Genomic DNA, 18,250 nt, shown 5'->3' on the forward strand with positions numbered 1-18,250 from the left:
AATAGAAAAACGTCTGCATTTTGTGCGTGCTTTAGAGACCAGTCTCACTGGCTCTGTGCTGCACTGTTTTCTGCAGCTGCTCAATAAATCCTGCTCATCAGATTTGCTGCATATTGCTTACTCAGAGCCTCCTGAGATTTTAAAATAACTCTGCACAAAGAACTGAAGTTTGACTCTCCTAAATCCCAGGTCGAGTCAGGCAGACTGCCAGCTACTTGTAATTTTGATTAGAAAATAACAGAAATAATAAAAGGGGAACCACATACAGTTCTTTTGCATGCCCCTTTTTTTTTTTTTTTTTTTTTTTCCCGTGTGTGTGTGGGAGAGAGAGAGAGAGAGAACAAATGAATTTTCAGGTTCTGTATGAGGTTTAGGCACGACATCACATCGGTTCTTATTTCATCTTTTCTTAGTTTTCACCTGGTTTCACTAGAATTCCTAAAGCTATACTTCATACATTTGCTCACTTACACTTTATCTCTTTTAAATCACAGGTATGGTTTCATTCTTGGCAAGCTCCACACAGCTACTGAAGCATGTTAGCAATTAGGGAAGTTCACTGTTTGGCTGCAAGAAATAAGAGTTGCAGATCTCCACATCAGATGAAAATGGATCGCTATTGTAGCTGACAGTTGGCTCTCCAGAAACATTTTCCCACTGGGTATTTTGTCACAGCATATTGCTAAGAAAGTCTTATACAGGAGCAGGAGACTGTCATTGATTGCAGTCACCGGTCCTTCATGAAAAATCACCAGTAGCTTCATAGACAGCTCTGAAGTGAAAGGACACATTGACAAATAATAATCAAATAATAGCTTTTACATCCCTTTCCTGAGCTTTCTCTCTTGGGACCTTTACCTTGACTTCTTCCTCTGTCTCACACCCTTCTTCATCAAGACCTTGGATTTTGTCCACTGCACCCCTGTGAGAGGACCCCTCTCCTTCTAATTTTACACCACATGTAAAAAAAAACAGGGTTACACCTGCTTTGCAGCTAGAGTAATAGTTTCTTCCTCATTAACATATATCAGATATAATTAAAGTTTTCAACAATATGGGAAACTAATGTGAGTGGGATCCATATGTTTAACATAAAACTCAGTGTTTTGTTTACATATTTCATTAAGGCACTTCATTTTTTTCTTAACTTCCGTTAGGCTATTTTTATAATCATCATGCACGATACCTATATTTATTTGTTTTTATATAAAAATTAAATTATTATGTGTAATCAAGTTGGAGGTTTTCTGTGCAGGAGATTCACGTTACAGGAGAATGATAAATATTAAAAATCTCTATGTTTTTTCAAGGAGGACATAAATTACCTCATAATAATTCTACCAATATTACTAGTGATTTCAGAATGAATAATGAAAAAACTAAATCCCCTACCAGTGATATGATTTTCAAAAGTAATCTATTCACAGAAACATGGTAGGTTGAATAACACAAGAAGACCATTAGGAATAGAAAATCTTTAAGAGAACTAATGAAGAGGGACATTTACAATTTATATTTCAACATGAGTAGGTATTTCACGAAATAACATTCATAATTATAAAAGCAAATCCAGTTTCCTTCTTCAAATTAAAATGTTTGATGCTTAATACAAATATCTGTTTGCTGCTACAGAATCACAGAATGTCTGAGATTGGAAGGGACCTCTAAAGATCATCTACTCCAACCCCCCTGCCAGGCAGGATCACCTAGAGTACATTGCGCAGAATGGCATCCAGGTGGCTTTTGAATATATCCAGAGAAGGAGACTCCACAACCTCTCTGGGTAATTGGTTCCAGTGCTCTGTCACCCTCACAGAAGAGAAATGCCCTCTTATATTCAGACAAAATTTCCTGTGCTTCAGTTTGTGCCCGTTGCCTCTTGTCCTGTCACTGGGCATAACTGAAAAGATACTGCCTCCATACTCTTGACACCTTCCCTTCAGATATTTATACACACTGATGAGATCTTCCCTCAAGCTTCTTCCTTCCAGGCAAAACAGGCCCAATCCTATCAGCCTGTCCACATACGACAGGTGCTCCAGTCCCCAAATCACCTTAGTAGCAAATTGGTTTTTTTTTTGTTTGGTTGGTTGGTTTGGTTTTCCTTTTTTTTTTTTTTGGTGCTGATTGTGAAATGCAACAAATTATACATCTCAAGCAAAGGCTCTTACAGTACACACGGTTAAAGACATATTTGTTGGTAACATTTTCCTATTCTAGTAGTTAAAATACAGCTTTATACCTGGGCTGCCTTGTACTTTCTGTCATACCAAGTTATTTCAAGTTCAACACGTCCATCCTTTTAATAGTCATCATGGAGAAAACCAACAGGTCACAAAAGTGACTTCTCCTGTAGTATGAAATTTCATGTAGACTTGCAATAAGCTCTGAGCTCATGGGGCTGTGACCTCACTCAGGAAGTTCATAATTTCTAGCATGAGGGCTACAAGCTCCTCCATCTCAAGACCAACCCCAGAAACAGCCACATCCATAGAGACTAAAAGAAAGGGCAGTTTTGCAGCTCAGATAGCTACCATTATGCAAAAACACTTCATAGGAAGATTCTTAATAGTAATACATAGTGGGATTGTTACGTGTGAACATACTGGCATTTTATTCCTACTGAGTTGTTGTGTGTTTTTTTTTTAATTTTTTTTTTCCATTAAAAAGTAGACACCTTCAAATAGAAGATGTTTTACCACCAGAAATGAATATCAGTCCTGGATTTAGGATACCCTGAGCTCTTTTTACCAGTTTAAATCTGCCTTGATACCATTTTAAATAACAACTTCTCTTTCAGTTCTCTCTCTGTAAGATGAAAATAGTAGCCCCATATGTCAAAAAGAGATAAATGTCTTAATATTCTCCAGGTACGTAGTTGGTACATTGACGAATGTTCTAAAAGAGACCAAAAGCAAATGTGCAATTCCACATTTAATTCAAGCCTTAAAGATGTGAAAGAGCTCTGTGATGAATAATGAAAAGCAAGACGAAGCAGTAGGAAACTGCCTAGAGTATGTGTGAACTTGTAGTTAAAAACTGTACCTTAATGCAAAAGGCAGATGAATTAGAACTGCAAATCCACTTATTGTTAGGACTCCTAACTTCAGAGAACCTTGTAGATTAATGTTCTTTTAATGTATTTCCAAGTAATGATGTACAAGCCTATATATACATATATATAAAAGCACTGAATGAACAATAGGTCAAGTCTCTGATTCAGGAAAAACTGTATAGCAACCATAGGAAATGAAAACTGGGTAAGAAATGTCTTGTACTGGAAACTAGTTTCAAAATAATCATCAGTTTATTAGTAAGACTCTAATGAAAAGGAGAGATTTTGCTTTCTAAATTTAAATTGAAATGTTCTTTATGAAAAACAAACAACAACAACAAAAAAAAAACCACCGAACTATTATCGCAATCAGGCTGAAAAGTGATTTTTTTAAGTTTTACTGTAAAGTCATACACTGTTGCCTTCAGTGTTCAGAGAAAAACTTCACAGGTGCCTGAATATTTCTGTAGATCACACTTCTTTGGGTTGGGAGAGTGCCTGGGTTCACATCTCTACAGCTGCTGAAATTTTCTCACCATTGACACAAAGACACATGATGCCACATGTCTTCACATGTGCAGACAGCCGAGGACATCTCCTGCACCTGGGGAGGCAGTGGCATGGGTGGGTACTGCACATTGGTGGTGCCAGGCAGGGCTCCCTGGAGCCAGCAGCATGCATGCAGGTGGCATGAGCCACCAGCAGCCTAGCATCACTGGGATGTCTGTGATAACTTGTAAAAAAAAAAAAAATGGAAAAAATAGAGCACACTATGGTCCAGGTATATACTCACTCTTTTCTTTTAAAGGTCTCCTCAAAAGCTACCTGCTCTGCTCCATCCGTCTCCTCACAGATACCAGATTTTTCTACATAACAGAATGCGCATTAGAACGATGATTCAGCTGCTGTTAATTCAGCTCAGTTAATTCAAAGACCCAACAAAGGAAAGGAACAAAGGGTAAAACAAATAAAAATAATGAATCAGTTGCTCAGTTGGTGTAATTGCACCAGCTTCAATAGAACTACACTAATTTTCAGCAGCCGCAGTTTTGGCTCTTTTATTTATTTATTTATTTATTTACTTTACCTCCTGTTCTTAATTTCCTACCCTCCCATTTGTTTGCTATTTTCATTCATTTGGAGCATTTGGAGTGTAAACCCCTTGAGGAATGGCCTTTTTTTTGTTTCTTTTTTTTTCTTTTTCTCCTTCAAATCCATGCAAGGTTAGGTTAGTTCCATTATATGATAGGTAGGACAGACAGGGTAGGTATAGGGACAGTATAGAACTAGGAAAACAATAAACAAACAAACAAACAAAAAACAAACAAACAAAATCTAAATCTGTCTCCATGTATAATTTTCTGCCTTCATCAGCCAATGATGATGATGATCTTACTATTTGAGTAAGATCAGGGTGGACAACAAGAAAAGTGCTGCCATAAGACTCTGTTGCCTTACCTACTCCTAGTGACAGGACATACTTAAAAAATACCAGTTCAATGCACTCTTCCATTTCAGAGCTGTTTCCTACCTGTCAAAAGAGGGAGCTTTGAAAGAACTGCTAGCTTTTTTTTTTTATTATTATTATTATTTTTAGCTGGTGCACATTCTTTGGTGATCTTTTCTTCTTGTATTTGTTCTCTTGGCAAACCAGCCAAAGGTATAAATCAGCCAATCATAACTTACTGAAAACTTTTCATAGAGAAGACCCTAATTCAAGTTCTCATGTTTAAATCTGTTGAACTGCAAAATAATCAAAATGGTACAGATTAAAGCCACAAACAGATAAGGAGATGAACTGAAATACAGTATAGCACCTTCACTTCTGTAACAGTTCCCCAGAGTCCTCACTACTTGTTTGCAATCAAAAAATATATTACTAATGATTTATTATGATCATCCTGTGACAGAGCTCATAAAAATTGTTAATAAATCAATCTATGCTTGAAAATTCTTTCTGAATAGCTTAGGTGAGGTGACAAAAATATTTAGCATTCTCATTTTTCTCAGGAATTTTATTACTTTAGATATCACAGAACTAGGTATCATTAAGTACTGTATAACTAGCACTGCAAATTATTAGCTTATTTAATATGCTTGAATGTGGAATTAGTTTTAGCATTTTTTGGAAAAAAACAATCCATAAAAGAGTAACAATACAGTCAGTTCTTTCAGTACCAATTGCACAAAATGTTTACTACTAGACTACAAAGGACATAAAGCCTGCAATGTTGTAATGAAAATACAATTACATCTTTCCTGTTCCCAAAGGGTAAAAAGGCTTTTCTGATACAAAATGTGCCTGTAGCTGGCTTGCCAGTCCATGTGCAGCAAGGGGCAATTCAGCAGACAATCTTATTCACAGTGCTACAAAGTTTCATTTTTAGGTCCTGGCTAAAAATTTAATTCTCTTTTTGCAGATAAAACGTAGATTACAAAGACAGTTCTTGCTTTTTACCTTCACTCTGTCTGGCAATTTTCATTTATACTCCTCAGATGTATTTATGAGGAACTGATACAGAAATCTGCCAGCATATAACACAAAGCAGTGTTTTACTTTCCCCATACCTCCATCTTCTCTGTTCTCAGGGTGCTTCCACAAATGAAGTAGAAATTTCAGGTTAGAATCTGTTAAAATATTTCAAAATATGAGTTGCTACCTTGGAGTTGTATTACGTGTTCAAAAACATGATAAAGAGATTATATATTCATCTTCTAACAATGGATAAGGATGATGTCTTGAACTACAATTCAGATCAAAGTAATAACATTTAATGGTTTCTGTAGCAGAAGTTGCAATCTTCCTCTATAAATCCAATTTATTATTGGAATTCAGTGGTATTCAGTTCTATTAATGAAATGTTAAATACAGACAACTAAGCATTCCTACATTTCAGTCCTAAAGCTAGACTTATTAGGCAAACCTGCTCATAACTTTTCAAAAGAATATAAATTCTGTTAAGTGAAAATACCAACACGTCCCTGTACAAAAAATAAAAATAAAAAATGAAAAAATGCAGATTTAAAAGAACTCTAAATCACTGCATCACCCATATTCAAAGATTTTGGCTACAGCTATTTTTGCAAACCATATTCATATAAATATGACGTACATTTTCCCACTAGGTTTCCGTTTCCTTACATAGAAATGTCACTGTGAGATATAATTTACTGAATATCATCCTGCTAATTTATAATGATGTGGCACTGTAGGAGGAAGAAAGGGTAAAAGACTATTTTGTGGAAGAAAGACTCAATGACAAGGAATCTGGTGCAACAGTGTTTTATAAGAGGAATCATATGTCAGAAAATAGGTTATTTGAACCGTAGGTATGAATTAGATTTTTGACAGAAGAGTATTACTGTTATTTTTCACTTGCATCAGTTTTTTCTAAGAATTTGCACTAGAACTTGTGGATGATGTAAGAAGCATGAAATAACGCAAAATTCACCCCATCTCATACAGATCAAAAACCACAGAATTCCCCCTGAAATTAAGCTGGCACTCATGTTAGGATTTAATAAGGACAGCAGGTCAGAGACCAAGCTGAAGACGGAAGTTAAAATGGAAGTTGTAAAATTTGGTCTGGGACTATTACAGAGCCAGTAGTTAACAAGTTTACTCCAGCAGTAAATCAGAAGTCTAATAGCAAAGGGACTCACAAGCTCAGTGTTGTCTTTAGTATTGTTCTTGGATTTCAAGAGCTTTCATCTGAAAGTCTTTAGGATAGATGAATTTGTTCAAACAAAACCTACAGGGATTCGATTTTTTACTATCAGACAGGAAGAAGAGTTTAATTTCTTCAGTACAGACTTTATCCAGTTTATGATTCCTCTGAAATTCTTTTGTATACACACATTTATATATATATATAGTGTGAGAACTCTTTCCATGAGACTAGATATAAACCTCTTTTACCAATAATTCATTAAAATTTATAATAGCTTCACACTGTAAATATGTGTATTAAAATGTTCCTAAAAATAACTGAGTTTATTACTGACATAAAAATGACTATCAGTTTTCAAAATTTATTTCTCTTATCTCAGTTATTTTGTGTTGGAGAGTTTTGCATGCATTTCTAACGTTAGCAGTCATGAAAGTCTTAGTCTTAAAATCCCTGGTGAGACAGACTTTTCCTTGGATGAAGCCCACCTGAATGAAAATAGACAGATCTGGTCAATCAGGAGACAGGAAACCTAGGAGTTGATGGCTTTATTAGTTTTGATTTTTTTTTTCTTCTGCTTGTCTTCTGCTTTTGTACTAAACCTTTCAAAAACTGTATTATTCTGATTGTCATTAAAAACTCAGCCATTAAGTTCATCTTGGAACAACTTACGCAAGGCCTCTAAATAAGGTTGACTGTATGGAAAATACATTTTTTATTGCATTTCATATTTATTTTTAGTTTTTCATCAGTCATAACACAAGTCATAAAGAAAACTAAAAAGCCTATAAACCCCACATATATGCAATGTTTTCTCTTCTTTTCAATTAACAACTTGGATTTTACATCAATAATAAAATGGACTTTACTAAGCAGTGTTTATAGATGACTCTTCAGCTTATGCACATGTTATGAGGTGTTTTTTCCATTTCTAGCTGTAAAAATAAATTTTAATAATAATAAAAATATGAATAAATTTTAATATTCCAATATCAGTATCATTAATTTCAAAACCACACTAATTTAACGAGAGGCTACAGAGTTTATTTGTAAGTTATTAATCAGCAGAAGCATTTTTCCTATGATATACTTATTTTTTAATGTTTCTAAGATCTGTGAAGCAAAAAACAAGAACTGAAAAATAATTTGCTCTAGATAATGTATTATAATATAAATTCCTATCACACATAAAAAACACTACACTTATAGTTCACAATGTGTATTTTGCAATTATTAATACTTGCTGTCATTATTAATTATTTTCTGCTGTCAGGTAAGAACTAAAGTTATCAATTAAGGTAAAATAAGAACTCATTCCATTAGACTCAATCTGATCACACAATTAGCACTCATTTATAGACTCTTCCATTAATGGTGTCACTTCATTTATAGACTTACTATTGTGAGGGGAAATAAAGGTCCCAAATTGTTTCAGTCCTATATAAAGTACAAATTGCAATTCCAGGTGTAGTGATAATGCCATTTGTAGTGAAGTTATGTGGTGGGGAAAAAAAAAAAATCATTATAACTACACCACATATTTTCATTAGCCTTTCTAATACAGTTGAGTTATTGATATTTCTATGCACCTTCATCAGGCAAGGCAGGAGTCTCTGGATGTTGAAGTTTTCTAACATTTTAGGGAAGAAACTTAATTATATTCCTGTACTGATGTAATTGTGGAAACCCAAAGTGTATCTTTAGAGCCAATCTACTATGAATATATGTCTGAAGTGCCTCCAGTGCAAAATAAAAACAATTATTCTGTAAAGTAAATGTTATGTTATTGTAGTACATACTATATTCCTTGTCTTGCTAACAGCTTAAAACAGATTACTCATGAAGAGACAGGTTTTTTTTTTGTTTGTTTTTTTTTATGTATAAATTCTTATTGCTCAATGACACTGAGTAAAACAAAGATGGAAAACTGAAAACGTTTAGGTCCCCTATTGGCCTTTCCTATATGTAGAGCCCTTTTCCATTTGTGTACCTACCAGGCACTGCATGAATTTGGCCCATTTTAGGGGTTTAAATGGGTACAAGGACATTATAAATACATATAAGTAACAGTTTGCCTTTAAATGTCTTTTGTCCAGACTGTATTTCTTGCAGCAAGAAGGAATATCTGCAAATCACCACTATGCAGCAACTATGGACATTTCAATCCCATTTAGCTTTTTTAGAAGGAATAATAGATCGCTGAACTTCAAGGGGTAGATTTTGTTGCACGATAGCACTGCAAAGAAGAGAATTAAAAATATATTCTGCTGGTACAAGAGTCTCATCTGAACAAATATTTAAAACTTCAGAATTTTGAAACTAAAGCTCATAATCCTCCTATTTATAACCTATATGAAACAATGTAGTGCTTCACATAGAATATGAATCAGAATTTCATCAGAAATCAATATGCTTTTGAAAATTATGTTGAAAAGGGATGAATGAAGCAAATGAAAAACACACAGGAAAAAGATATTTTTGAACTCTCAATACATTTTTTAAAAATTACAAAAAAAACCAGCTTTAAGACTTCTACAATAAAAAAAAAAAGAAACATCTGAAAATATGCTTTTTTCTTCTCTTTCAGATGGAATGTGAAAAACCCTTCAACAAATAAGTCTGCATTTGTACAACAGTTTCAAATTACAAACTGCATTCCCTAAGTATTACAGAAAACCATTGTATTTGGTGGCAGTATTAAATTATTATTATTTTTTTTATTGGCCTAGGATGTGTACTAGTCAAAGCAGAACTATTTGGTCAACCACACAGAAAGGACTGTTTACCCATGATTAATACAGAACATGTTAATCATGGGTGAGCAGTATGTGTAGACAGATAAGGGACTGATTGCAAACCCCAGGTTTACTTCCAGGATTTGTAAATTGTCTTCAGTTAACCACACAAACATTTCCTCAAAGCACAAGGAGGTGGAAAGACAGATCATCCCTGAATAATAAACAACCCAGCTTTTGAAAGAAGCTCCTCAGATTTAAAGCTGTTTCTGCCACCAGAGCTGCCACAGTTTTGTTGACCTTGCTGATGCTTGACCAGGCCAGAGGATGCAAGACATTTTGTGTTCATTTAGTGACTACATAAAGCAGAAGGACCTCAGGACCATAATCTTCAAGTCTTCTGGAAACAGCACCAGTAACATTTTATTCTAAAGCAGCAAACCTTCAGATTTATTGTTGAAAGCACATGAAAAAACAAACAACAAAAAAACACTAAACAGAAAATTCCTAGGAAAGTGGTGAAAAAAGAAAAAAAAAGAAAAAAAAAGAAAAAAAAAAGTGGGCAAAGGAATAATATCCTTCTCTCTAACTGTCAACGTATGCAGCGGAGTCAAGTGCTGTGTAGAAATGAGTCTACAGTGCTAGAGAAAGAAACCTTCCACTGACTAAAGTAACTGCTGCAAGGTGGACAGTAATGATATTTGCCTCTCACATAGTCCTGAGAAGGCACCATTGGTTTGTCACTGTTATCATACTCCACGGAAAAAGAATGCAAAAGCTTTCAATGCTCATCTTGCTTTTATACAGAATTTGTAAATAAGTAAATATTGATCCTTGGGTTCTCTCAGACTAATTCCAACAAATCTAAGGATCATTTTCAGATATAAAGTACTGTAACTAGTAGTACTGTTTATTCATTAAGATGGCTCACGTCACTCTGTTCTAGCTGATTCTAAGATAAGAGAGAATCTTACATTCAATATTGTCTAAAGTCTGAATTTGTAGTAGTTGTAAAATAATCCAAAACAGGGGAAAGTCTGGTTCTGGACTGTTATCTCTCAGTGATTAAAGAATGTGTAAATGTCATGTATATCCTACAAGGTTGTCCCCCATAAGACTGCCTGGAACACCTTCAGTGTGTTAATCCTACGTGGAACCATTGTTTGCATTTCTCGCATGAATATTCACCACATCTTAGGAAGCCTTTCCTGCTATTTGCCAACTATGCTCCAAATGACAAATTCAAAGGGGTGAGCAAGTTCTTTTTAACCACCCTGAATGCTAGATTCTAGATGTGGTACTTTGAAATACCTATAAATATGTCATTTTATTTCAGATTTTAATGTAAAAGCATTATGCTCCCATTTCTACAGTGCCTGGGAAACTGTCCAAATAAAACCCAGGGTTGTTCTATGCACATTTTGCAAGTCTTTCACAATGTTCTATGCTTTTTTCCACAAATAATGTATCCAAATAACTTCTGTCCAAATTAGCAACAGTGACTTACACAGAAAAAAAAAAAAAAAAGTTAACATTTTGACAGGTCTACGTTTTCGAGCATGAGAGGGTAAGGAAGAGGGAAAGCTCTGTGTCAAATGTCTTCTTTTTGTAGATGATGCAGAGAAATCTATTTCATCAGCTTAGAGCTGAAATTGCATTGACACTGTAAAAACAAAATTTTGCACCTTTGTTCACCTTTAAGTAGGTGAGCAAATAAAGACAGAAATACACACGTATCCTGTAAGTCATATGAAACTGTTCAACTATAAAACACTAGCATTTCTCTTCAGCTCTAGAAATAATCCCTTCTCTTTAGTGTGAAGCTTGGACCATTTCTGATTTTTTTTTTTTATTCTGGTTCCTTGTCCTCTAACATGCCACCCAAGCAGACTTTTTGGTAGAGCTTATGTGTGTTTGGGTCACAGAAAAAGAAAATTAGTCCCTCTGCTTTACATGATATTGACAGTGTGGGATTGTGCTGAATGCCATTAGTATTAACATTCCAGGACATAAAATTATTGTTCTCCTTTGAATTTTTGTTATTACTAGTCAGGGCAACTGGTATTTGGACTTCTTCACAGACTTTAAAAAAGAATAATCACAGGCTCAATCCTGTTCCCATTTAAGCTAACGAAACTTTTGCCACAACTTCAATAGGGTCCCAGGCCCTCGAGGACAATTTTCTGAATATCCAGATTTAGCTTTTGAAGTTCCACATGGTTCAACTCAAAAGTTGAGTCCCTTGGGAGGAACAATTTTTCAAATTCTTATTTGCACACCAAAATTCACATTCCAAAAATTGTGGAGGCCAGTTTAAACTAGAAATAAAATTATTAAACATGCCATCCTTTTTCTCCCCATTGTTTTCCATACTACCTGTTGTTCACTGTGAACTTAGCAATTTCACATGTGACTACCTATTATTTCAATAGGATGTGGTTGCTGTAAAAACAAGCCAGCAATAGCATGCTCTGTGTCACTGGCTACCAGATAATTTGTACAGATTGCCTATCCAAAATACAGAAGCTGAGGGTGGCTTTGATCTCTTTAGAGTCTCACTATACTCTAGGCTAAAAATATTGTCTGAAAATGAACTCCCTCTAGAACAAAAATATTCATGGCTGACTGGACCACCTTCTGTGCATATCACCTCCCCACAAGATGCGTCCAGTTAATGGAAAGATCTTCTATTTAAACACCAAAATGTACTGCCACTCCACCTTTGCTCTAATCATATTCACAACCTTTTTGTGACTTAGTCTTTCAATCAAAAAGAACAGACTAATACTATACTTTTAAAGAAACGTGAATAGGGATTTATACTGTATGAAGAAGTGACTTTCGCATGAAAATCATGTGTGCAATCATTTCCACTCCAGTGCAGGAATAGGATGATGTTCTCCCATGATGCCAAGGAAAATAGTATGGCTGCTATGGCAAGGGTGAAACAGCTTTCACTGGGGAAGTTGACATGTTATTTCTTCTGCAAAAACCTTTAGAACTTTCTGAAAAGGGACTCAGTATTTGGTGAAGCATTAAGGGCTTTTTTTGGAAAATGTGCTTTGCTTCATAAGAAGTTACTCAGAATGTGGTTCAAAATGTGTTTTTTTAACTAAAGAGAAACGTGTGGTGCATATGAAAAAATACAGAAAACCATGAAAGACATCTTTGTTAAATGTCAGTGATATGTGTCTGTTATTTTTCTGTCTTGCAAGCTAATAAACTTAAGACCAGTTGCTTTACAGACAGGGTAGTTATTAGCTCTCAGTAGAAAATAATGTACCATGGGGAATTTACAGTATAAGAAAAATGCTCTTAAATGTTTTGGGCCATCTGAACCACCCAGGGTAAGTGTTTTCTGGCAGTAGAGGTGTTATTGTTGCCATAGCCCTGCCACATGATGTTATTCTCCTAAGTAAAATGTAGTTTTCCTATTAAAGAGCTCTGCTTAAGCCCAGCGGCAAGTAGCCATGATTTTGTTCTCATACCCAGCATGGAAGAGAGATGGTTTTGAGGATCGTGCAGTAGTGGTAAAGGAAAAGAGCAAAACTGCAATCTGTGGTTTAAATAAAGCAGGTAAAAAGAAAGGCATGTCATTTCTGACTGTGCTCAGAAAAACTAGAATAGCTAAAGGAGAATATTATTGATTAAAGAGATTTAAATGCAAACTTGTTGCTTATGACTTTTAGAAAGCCATCCAATAAAAAAACTAAAACATCGCAAAAACAAATCTGTGAGGAGATATATAACCCTAATGGTTTTATTTTCATGGAACCTTATTTTTGCTATTAGATGTCTACCAGGTTTTGTTTTGTTTTGTTTTTTTCTTAATGAATCTAGTTATTGAAGATCCTGATTAGCAAAAAGAACAGTTACAATTGAAAGCCCAACAGCCGGACTATGTGGTGATTGTTGGGATTTAGCAAACACCTTCCAGATAGAAAAATAAACATGAAATTGTGTTTTGAAACCCTGATACAATGTTTGGCTGTACACACTCTTGGCTTTAAAGTCTGCTTTTAATACTGTAAATATAAAATGATTCTGCATTAAAAATTGACAACATTGTTTCATGCTTTATTCCAGGGCACCCATACTGAAGTTGAGGTTTTATGAGTGTAAGTAGATTAGACCTGCAATTTTATTTTTAGTCATGTACTTATTCATGAGCAAAGGTCTTTTTAGATACAAACCAGGTGCAGACCAGCTGCTTTGTGTATCTGTGAAAGTGGCCCCAAACTGAACAAAAAAATCGCAGATACCTATCTTTGAATAATAGCATTTATGTGTCATGCAATTCCTCTCTGTTATTCTTGTGCAATGTTTTTCCATAACCAAATAATTCGTCAAACTATGTCTTGGTGGGCTCCTCAGCTAAGGTCACAGCCATGTGATACGATCTGCCGCAACATTTTGTTCAAGAGTTTCCAAAGGGCACCCACGTGCTGGCAAGAGCAGCCCACTCCTTCGCTGGCCTGTGGACCAGCTCAGGGCAGTGCAGACACGGGGCTATGTTTCTCCAAGGGGCAGCATGGGCAGCTGGAGAGCTGAGCGTTGGAAGAGGGTGAGCAAGCCCTCCCCGCTCTTGCCTATTGTCATGGTCACACACAATTGGTATGTGCTGACAGAACCATACAACACAGGCATAGATATAAAACTGGCAAGTCGTGCCAAACAAAACAAGCTGCGGAAACAAGGACTGTAAATCCCAACAGAGGTCAGTGTCTCCTTGACCAGAATCAAACGATAATAACTAATAATAACACACAAATTTCTATAAGGGGAGGTGAAGAGATGCCTGGAGGAATGCTACAATACATAGTGATTTCTCAGAGTGATTTGCAAGTGGTAGCTGGTGAATAAAGGTTGGAAGCAATATTTGATTGGAAAAACATTATGCAGCTAAAAAGTGAGAAAAACTTAGAGAAAGGAACCTACAGCATTTGAGTCTGAGGACTGAAAGTTTCATCTGATAGAAAAAATGAATGCCTGTTGATCTGTGGAAAACATAATGTGAAACATGTTTGCTGAGTGAGAAAAATGTTGATTGGGCAATATCAAAAGCAGCTGTCGTGTGACAGTGGAAAACCAATTAAATAAATGTGACATGGCAGCAAAATAGTCCATGTGGACTGGGGTCTGTGACGTTATTAGAGGGGGCAGTGATGTAAAGTTCCTCACTAAGCTGTAACTGTGTCGACAGCATCAGTGACCTGCCAAGGTGGTCACAATATGCATATTACTCGATGTTTTACTATATGTCTTACTTTTATAATTATGGTCCATCCCTGAGCTTATTGACTGTCATTGCTCATGACTAATCTTGATCAGACAATTCCCATGTTATGGTGCAGATAAGTTACCAACACACGCAGGTTTGCTTACCTGGTAGTTCCCTGGTATTCTCCATTCTCTGGTCTTCTCTTTGTGTTTCTTGACACCAAACTGGAATAAAAACGAAAAAACGACAACAACAAAAAAACTGATAAGCAATGGGCTCTGACAGACAAAAATGTTATATTGACAGCATTCTGTGCCATGACTTTCAACTCAATAGGAATATAATGAAGTATTTATTCATTTTTACTGTCAAGGGCAGATTTTCTATGGCTGTCATTCTTCTCATTTGAAGGAATATGCAGTGTCTGTAATGGGTATAATGCATGATTTAATGTGTCAAATACTTTTAAAGTATGTGGCCTTGATTTTTTTCCAGTTTACCCATTCTCCAAAAAGACAGTGATCTCAGTGGCACTCTTGTCCTTGTTATGACAGCCTCATTTCTACACCTGCAGCAATCTATCCAAGAGAGTATGGTGAGCTGGATTTCATTAAATGCGTTGCTACTAGAGCCAATATGCAAATCATCTAATTAGATATCTCTGCTGTTCTACAATCATCTTAATTCAAAGGTTTGTGGGTGTTGGTACAAAAAGTAATCTTAGCATCTATGTCACATAACTTTGATGGTTAGCAAGTTGTGACCCTGTAAATTTATCCTCAACTTAAAAGAACAGTAAGTAAATCCGGTGCAGCTGATTGCATGCTGTAGTTTAATGGCCCACCAGAAATCTTCTGAAGAGAATGGGATATTTGCACTTCACAAGATATGGGGACACTAAGAGAAAGGACATCAGCACTACATAAACAAGGGCCCCAAAATCTGCCATCCCATGGCACTCACCAGAAAGAAACTAAGCTGTACATTAGTTAGGTTAATTTATAACTATTACTACAAGATAAATCATTCTAGGTACAAAGTTAAATTATGACACATTGCATCACAAGTTGGGTGCATGAGACATACTGGCTATCAAAGTTTCATTAAGTGGCATGGGATGAGAAACAACTTTGACTACCTGAAAATACTGCAAAGCCAAAGTCCAAATAGGGACAGAGAAGAGCAAGGTAGCAATGTTTACATCCTCTTCTTCATCTCTCTCTTTCTCTCTTTCTCTCTTTCTTTCTTTCTTTCTTTCTTTTAATTTTGTGAGTTCCTTTTTGAACAAAGAAATCAATATTCAATCTTCATGTTTATTTGAATCCCTTGAAATGTGTTGCCAACTTGCCACTGTGAAGAGACTACATGAAAAGAATTTTTCATGAAAAGATAATGTGAAAAAGCAAAACAACTTTATGTTCCAGATTATTATGTAAGCACCTAGTTTTCAAAATATGCTTACAACGATTCAAAAACAAATATATATATATATATTATTTTTTTTACACACCCCAGACAGTGTCAACATTTTTGGTTCGTAAAACTTTCTACATTTCTATGGAATGGGAGCGACTTTCATTCAAGCTTCCCCTACACTCTCCCACCTTTTTCTTAAGGGACCACTTCAGGATGAACGCATGGTTTAGTCTCCATGACCCACTCACTTGTTGATGCCACAATTGCCAATAAATGACTGAAATTAGTTTTAACTGTAATGTGAATACTAGAAGTAGTTAGACAGATGCCACTAATTCATCCTTCACTTAATGTACATTTCTGCTACTGTTAATCTGCTTGAAACAGTGACCTACAGCTAATGGATTCAATAGGCTTTTTGCTTAAGTCTGATCAAGCTATTAGTAACACAGTTGGGCAAAAACAGAGAGAAAAATACTTCAAATTTTAATATGATTTTTTAACGACCTTCTCTTTTCCTAATGCCTATAGCCCACTTGTTTTCAGGTCAGGCTAATGTCTAAAGCAATCATCCCAAGCAGGAATGGCTTATCTTGGTGCTTACAATTCATTCTGTTTGGTGTGCTTTCCTTCTTTTTTAACAGCAGCTGGGAAAGCAATTGCTGGTGGAAACACATGAACCCAGTGAGCATTAGTATCGCCAGGACTGCATTAGACCATGTGGTTAACTTGAATTGCATGTGTTTGGATTCCCTGTCTTAATTTTGAACCCACAACATAAGGGGAGCATACTTCCCTGCTCCCACATCATTAATTGCAATCACTGTTATCCAAATAATCTGGTTCGTAGATAAAAATTGTTTAAAAAAACTTGGAATAGACACAATGGATCAGCTAACAATAGGCTGTCTGATCATTTAGGAAAACTAATAAAAAAAAATAGTGACATATTAATAAACCATTCTGACTCCCGGCTTGTCAAGGATTTGGATTGTGAAGTATAACAAATCCAAAATCCATCGGTTAAATTCTACTGACACTGAAATCTATAGGAACTCCGATTCTTGCATAGGGTGATGGGTCAGCTTAGTGAGTTCAGCCAAGCACTAAGGCCTGAAATTTGGCTTCAGAAATTCTGACATGCTTCTACCTTTGAACGATGACAAAGGCTTACCCATGTTGTAAATAGCCCAAGCACAAGCATCTGAATGAACACAAGAAGAAGCTGCATTAGGTTTTAGCAATAAAAATGTTGTTACTTTCTGCCTTACACAGATTTCCTACGTGACAAACATCAAAATTAAACAGTTGCAATATTCAGCACATTTTTATCCAGATAAATATTGAAAACATATTTAATGCAATATTGAAGGGATTACAGAATTCAGAAAAGGGAAAGTCTGACTAATGCTGCAGCTGTGCAGCATTCCAGTGAATCCAAGCCATTGCCAGCATTTATTAACCACTCAGCCTTTGACAATAAACAATCTTCAGCTCACGATCATATATCCAGACAGATAGATGTATGGTATTGCTTACACAGCCACATTAACACTGTCCTGTCTATGAGCCTTTAACCATTAGCTTTCACTCTGAGTCTGTTAAAAAAAGCATAGTCCAATTTTGATTTCATTTTCTTTAATGACAAATCAGCTACAGTATGGTACCTTTTGTTGTACATTTCTTTTTGTTTTCTGGAAGATTTACTATGGGCAGTTCATGAAAACTTTACTGCTGACATTGAAATAAAAACTTCAGCCATTTTACAGGTAAAAAATAAAAATAAAATAGAAATTCTAGGTTAGAAAACCTGTTTTTCCAACAAACTATATCTGGAAAATGAAAGAAAATCAAACTACTTAAGGACATGACAGCTATTTCAATAGGAAGCAGGTTTTCACCCATCATAGAAAGTGTGCTTTGTAAAAGAAAATAGCAGTGGAAATGGCTGTTTTAATATTCCTCCAAAGAAACAAGTACAATACTAGGAATAGCAAAGAAATCTTTATGATACTCTCTTGTTAAATCAGGTGAAGAAAAATCTCATGTATCATTTTCAATCATTTCATGGAATAAGTAACACAAGTTTTGAGAAATCTCTACTGTTTACAGGTGCACACCACACTGCTTTCAGATCACCAGGCACACACAAGAC

At 35.6% G+C, this 18,250-nt stretch overlaps 1 long non-coding RNA gene across 1 annotated transcript; it reads right to left on the reverse strand.

Moving 5' to 3' along the window:
- Window positions 1–1,269: 1,269 nt before the first annotated feature.
- LOC136790682 (uncharacterized) lies at window positions 1,270–17,661 on the reverse strand. The gene is made up of 3 exons (XR_010831088.1): window positions 15,818–17,661; window positions 14,844–14,903; window positions 1,270–5,683 (listed from the first exon to the last, which is right to left on the reverse strand). It is a non-coding gene; the product is annotated as an uncharacterized lncRNA (long non-coding RNA).
- Window positions 17,662–18,250: the final 589 nt, after the last annotated feature.

Source organism: Anser cygnoides, chromosome 4, assembly GCF_040182565.1.
Source record: "Anser cygnoides isolate HZ-2024a breed goose chromosome 4, Taihu_goose_T2T_genome, whole genome shotgun sequence".
Taxonomy (NCBI): Eukaryota; Metazoa; Chordata; class Aves; order Anseriformes; family Anatidae; genus Anser; species Anser cygnoides.